This window comes from Colossoma macropomum, unplaced genomic scaffold, assembly GCF_904425465.1.
Source record: "Colossoma macropomum unplaced genomic scaffold, Colossoma_macropomum, whole genome shotgun sequence".
NCBI classification, from domain to species: Eukaryota; Metazoa; Chordata; class Actinopteri; order Characiformes; family Serrasalmidae; genus Colossoma; species Colossoma macropomum.
The window spans coordinates 42,558,408-42,564,507 of NW_023494803.1; positions in this window are offsets into that span (position 1 = coordinate 42,558,408).

The window sequence follows — 6,100 nt, forward strand, 5'->3', positions numbered from 1 at the left end:
CGTTCTGGTTCTTGTGAGACTCCGGCTGCAGTGTTCTTGACTAACTGAAGCTTGTTAACCCTTAGAAACCTAAAATGCTGGGAATTTTTTTGGGTCAATTGCAATTATAAAGTATTTACGTATGACAGCCACACAGGCCATATGTTGTTATTTTCAGGAGACCCTGGGCTGCTCAGATATGCCATTGTTTGACATGTAAATGACAAATTTTATATCTTAATGAATTTGGGTCATTTTTGATCAACAAATGTACCATTTGTATTTTTTTTAATTATAGAGATCTTGAAAACGAGTGCAGTGGTAGTTATCTTTTTTTGGACATGATTTTTTATTGATTTTCAGTCCTCTTGGATTCAGGCTCAGTGCTAAAACTCTGATACACAGCAAGACAGGCTTTATTTTTAATTACAAACTGAGTTCTGTACTCAATATCAGATATTTTTAATACTCAAAATCAATGTAAACTGAAAGCCCTTTGTTCATAATATGAAGGCTACAGACAGAGATGTAATATAACAGTAGTGAGTGGGTTTGGGTGATTTTGGAGCTGGATCTCTGGCTGATGGATGGTCACAGGTGGATGAAGTCACTCTGGATGGTGAGACAGAGTCTGGTGTGTGAATCATGTCGCTGTTTTAACCCTTCGTTGGAATATGAAGGCCAAACAGAAGAGCAATAATAAGCAATAGGTGATTTTCCGAGCCGAATTACTCACAGATGCTGATGTCACAGCTCAATGACTTCAACCTTGCTAGTTAGGGGCGGGTCTGCTGAATGTCCTGACGTGGATCATGTTTGTATCTTAAACCGTTCTGAAGTTAGGAAGGCTAGAAGTGACCACCGTTTTGCCTGCAAATTGCAGTCTCTGGTTAAGGGTTAAGGCTTTTTCTGGAATATCCAGGCATCAGGGCATTACTGTGATTCAGCCTTGAGGTAATAAATGCATGAACCAGCTTTTCTTAACTTGGCAGTATTTCAAAGACGAAAGGAAAGCTATTCTAGTGAAATTGCTAATAAGAAAATGCTGGAGACGTGTAGATTACACTGGATGACTAAAAAATGTGAGCTTCTGTTGTGGCTGTTGGAGTTATGCAGTGTGTTGCATGTAACTTTGCAAACTACAACTACATTTCCAAAAAAGTTGGGACGCTGTGCAAAATGTAAATAAAACCAAAATGCAATGATGTGCAAAACCCTATATGTAATTAAGAATAGTACAAAGACAGCATATCAAATATTGAAACTGAGAAATGTTGTTTGTTTTTTTTTAAATATATGCACATTTTGAATTTGATGCTAACAAAATGTTTCAAAAAAGTTGGGAAGGGAGTGTGTTTACCACTCTGTAAACATTTCGGAACTGAGGAGACACTGATCTAGTTTTGAAAGTGAAATGTTTTCCCGTTCTTGTCTCCTTTGTCATTTTTATTTCATATTGTGTCAAGTTTCTTCTGTGGGTGACAGGTCTGGACTGCAGGCAGGTCAGTTTAACACTCTGACTCTTACTGCAGAGCCAGGCTACTGTAATACATGCAGAATGTGGTTTTACATTGTCCTTCTGAAATAATCAACTTCCCTGAAAAAGACGTCGTCTGGATGGCAGCATTAATGGTGCCTTCACAGATGTGCAAGTCACCCATGCAAGCAAGCAAAGTTTATTTATGTAGCGCTTTTACAACAGGTGTTGTCACAAAACAGCTTTACAGAAAAATCTGGGTCCAAGCCCCCATGAGTGTCGCCAATGGCGACAGTGGCAAGGAAAAACTCCCTAAGAGAAAGAGAAATAAACCTTCAGAAGGGGAACCCATCCTCCTCTGGTCGACACTGGACAGCAAACAGTGTTAGTATAAAGTATTATCGTACAAAACGGGGAAAATAGTTGGAGCACTGGGGAAACCTGGGGGGGACCATGATGGATGCTGGATTTTGAACTGCATGCTGATAACAAGCCGGATGGTCCCTCTCCTCTTTAGCCCAGAGGACACGGCGTCCATGACACTTTTCCACTTCACCTCAGTTCATCTTTAATGAGCTCGGGCCCAGAGAAGGTGGCAGCGTTTCTGGATCCTGTATATACATAGATTTTTCTTTGCATGGTAGAGTTTTGACTTGAATTTATGGATGCAGCAACAAACTGTGTTCACAGACAGTGGCTTTCAGAAGTGTTTTTTGAGCCCATGCACTGATTTTCCACTACAGAATCATATCTGTTTTTAATGCAGTGAGGGCTCAGAGATCACGGCCAGCCAGTATTAGTTTTCGCCTTATTCCTCTCATACAGAGATTCCTCACGAATCTCTAAATATTTTAATAATATTATGTACTGTAGATGATCAAATCCCCAAGTCCTTTGCTATTTTATGTTGAGAAACGTTATTCTTGAATTGTTGCACTATTTGATGGTGCAGTCTTTCACAGAGTGGTGAACCCCTCCTCATCTTTACTTCTGAAAGTCTCAGCCTCTCTGTGATGCTCTTTTATACCCAATCATGTTTCTGACCTGTTCCCAATTAACCTAATTAGTTGTGAGATGGTCCACCAGGTGTTTTTTTTATTATTCAACTTTGCTCATGTCCCAACTTAAAATTCTCAGGCTCAACAATTATAATATTGTCTTTTTTACTGTTTTCAATTAAATATATGGTTTAAAACGGGGTTTAAATGATTTGCACAGAATTGCATTGTTTTTTTGTTTTTTTTTACATTTTGCAACGTTTTTGGAAATGGGGTTTTAGTTGCGGAAATGTTTAATCGTGTAAATCCAGCCGGAGTCCTTAAACCAGAAAAATCCTAGTCTAGGGACTACTGCAGCACTGCTGTAGGAGGTGAATAAGCATGTTTAAAACTGATTAATTTAATTGCCACAGGTTATTTTTTTCATTTTGGTCCCTTTAATATTAGCTAATATATTATTATATAATAATAAGTTTGTAATAGGTGACTGTTAGCACCAGAGCTCCAGTGCAAAGCTAAAAAAGCAACCTATAATAACAACACATGATGAAATAGCCCTGCCTAAGCGAATAAGTTTGTGCCTTCGCCCCCTTTAAATATCACATGCGTATGCTATTAATAGACCTGCAGTTAAGAGTCAGTTTCAGCCTAAATGCTGTTTTGTCAGATGATTGATGGTGTCGTTCTGCAGCATCCTGATATTGTCCGCTAAAAATGTTTATGAAAGGAATCATCACATTACGGTGGAATAGCAGATAAAAGGAATGGTAAGCGTAAGATGAGACTGAGTCCTTGGGGTTGGTGATTTATTTGCTGTGAGCTTTATGCTCAGTTCCATTCCTCACCACATGATGGCAGTAGAGCCACTGATAAAGTAACAGTGTCTGGCATGTTTTAGTGTTAGAAGGAGTGGCGCTGAACCTGCAGTGTGAATTTTCTCTCTGTAAAAGCAGAAATGAGTGACAGTTACCCTCCCATTCAGACTACATACACACCTGCTTATCCTGCCGGAGGCCTGTAACACTTAAAGGGCCCATATCCCACATTTGTCTCATGTTTCAACACCTTTTAACACCAGACTTCCACTTATTATATTTGTGTGGTCATTTGTGTGTCATAATGACCATTTTCCAAACTCTCTTTGTCCCTTAAAATTCAGCATGCTGTGATGTATGTAAATGTGCTCTGTTCTGATTGGCTGCCTTGTGCCTCATTCAAAAAGCAGTGCAGGCTGAAACACTCCTTATAACTTCATTGTATTTCGAACAGGTGGATATAAACCGATCAGGCATAACATTCTGACCACCTCCTTGTTTCTATGCTCATTGTCCATTTTATCAGCTCCACTTACTATATAGGTGCACTTTGTAGTTCTACAGTTACAGACTGTAGTCCATCTGTTTCTCTGATACTTTGTTAGCCCCCTTTTACCCTGTTCTTCAGTGGTCAGGACCCCCATGGACCCTCACAGAGCAGGTACTATTTGGGTGGTGGATCATACTCAGCACTGCTGTAACACTGATGGTGTGTTGCTCCAGTGCTGCTGGAGTTCTTAAACATTGTGTCCACTCACTGTCCTCTCTGTTACCTTGTTGGTCCACCTTGTAGATGTAAAGTCAGAGACAGCAGCTCATGTGTGTCTGCATAGTTTGTGTTGGTCATCCTCTAGTCCTAGTGGACACTGTTGACTGGATGTTTTTGGTTGGTGGACTATTCTCAGTCCAGCAGTGACACTGAGGCGTTTAAAAACTCCAGCAGCACTGCTGTGTCTGATCCACTCAGACCAGCACAACACACACTAACACACCACCACCATGTCAGTGTTACTGCAGTGCTGAGAATGATCCGCCATCCAAATAGTACCTGCTCTGTGGGGGTCCATGGGGGTCCTGACCACTGTGTGTCAGAGACGTCATGTCGGGAGTTCTTCACACCACGTCGTACGTCTTTACGTATTAACGTCGCACACAGACTCATAAAGAAGGTCCGGCTCGATGTTTCGGCCTCAAATGATCTCAGAATCAACATCATACTGATGAGAATATGATGACAGTAGTCGATAATTCACTCACATCCTCAGAAGACGCTCCTTCACCAAGTTCTCTTTGAATTCTGTTTCAGTCGTCAGATTCATCCACTCGGGGAAGGGACACAACTCGTGCTACGAAATGTTATTTTCCATGCTGCATGCAGTTACACACTTCCATCAGAGAGGTCTCCAAATCCCCAAAACATACATGGTGCAGCTTTAAATTGTATAGAAACCGATAAAGAAAACATTAGAATTTCTTTTACTTTCTTGCGTAGTCGTGAAACGTGGTGCAGATGTATGTCTTTAGCTTTCTAAGTGCTGGACGTCTACTTTGGGTGTTGAAGTGGACCATCCTGATTTTGGAGAGATGATATTTCTGTGTAACTGAAGCATAAGCATCAATTAAGAACTGAAGAAAAGCAGAACAAATTCTTTTCTCTTGATTGTTTTATGTCTTCTTTAATATGCAGGATGCCTATTTATTAACAGCATCTTGAAAACCTGTGTCCCCAAACTTGTGACAGGCAGCGTCCTGTTCTTTGCCCTCGTGCTCCAGGCGGCTCAGTGAAAGTGAGCAGTCAGCTGTTCTCTGCCTCATTAGCGCTGCGCGTCTCTGATGAGGCGGGATGATGAAGCTCTACTATTGATCCTCTCTGGAGGAAAAGTGCTGGATAAACAGGACTGGGTTACGGCCCTCGGAGGCCTGCCGGGGGGGGAGAGGCAGCGAGAGAGAGGGAGAGAGAAGACTCCTGCTGCGTTTGTCTCGTATCGCCTGATTAATATTTGGGGGCTCATCCGTCTGAGCCCGGGACGTTTTATGTGCCGAGGGTCACCCTGAAGCTCAGTGCTGTGTAACTGATGTTCCAGCAGCAGCTGGAAGACTTTCCCACACATTAAAGCAATAAAGCAGAGAACAAAACACTGGTATGGTTTAAAATAATACTGTGAGGGTAATGTAGCTAGGAAGTAACGGAAGCTTATGCCCCACCAATTAACATGGTGTCTAAATCATCACACACTTGCCCCAAAGTGTGTGGAGATGTTCAGTATCTCTAATAGACTTGACTGTGGTTTCTGACACTGAATGACACTGTTAACTTTGAACATGCAGATAAAACTAGAAAGAGAAAGTTTATGAATGAACTTTAAATTGGTTTGATGAATTAGGTTTATATAGTAATCCCAGGTAGCTGCTATTGCATTGCTATGAGGTTGCTATGGTACTCCAGCTTGTTGTTAGGGCATTGCTTTGGTGGATGTTAGGTGGTTGTTCAGGTGTTGCCCAGGTGCCCTAGGCCATTGCTGTAGTATCCCAGGTGGTTGTTAACGTGCGCTAGACATTTGGTATGGTGTCCCAGGTGAAAGCTTAGGTGTCGCAAGGCAAAGCAAATTTATTTATACAGCTCCTTTCATACACTGCTCTCAAAATGTTTTATAAATGAGAAGATAGTCAGAAAATGGAGTAAAAAAAAAAGTTAATGAGAATAGAAATTAAAAAAGTGATTTAAACAATAGATTTAAAAGAGAAAATCATTGAATTAAAAATCAAATTAGAAATGAAATTAGGATAGTTAAAAATTGAAATTAAAAATTAAGTTAGATTAGGATAAAAAG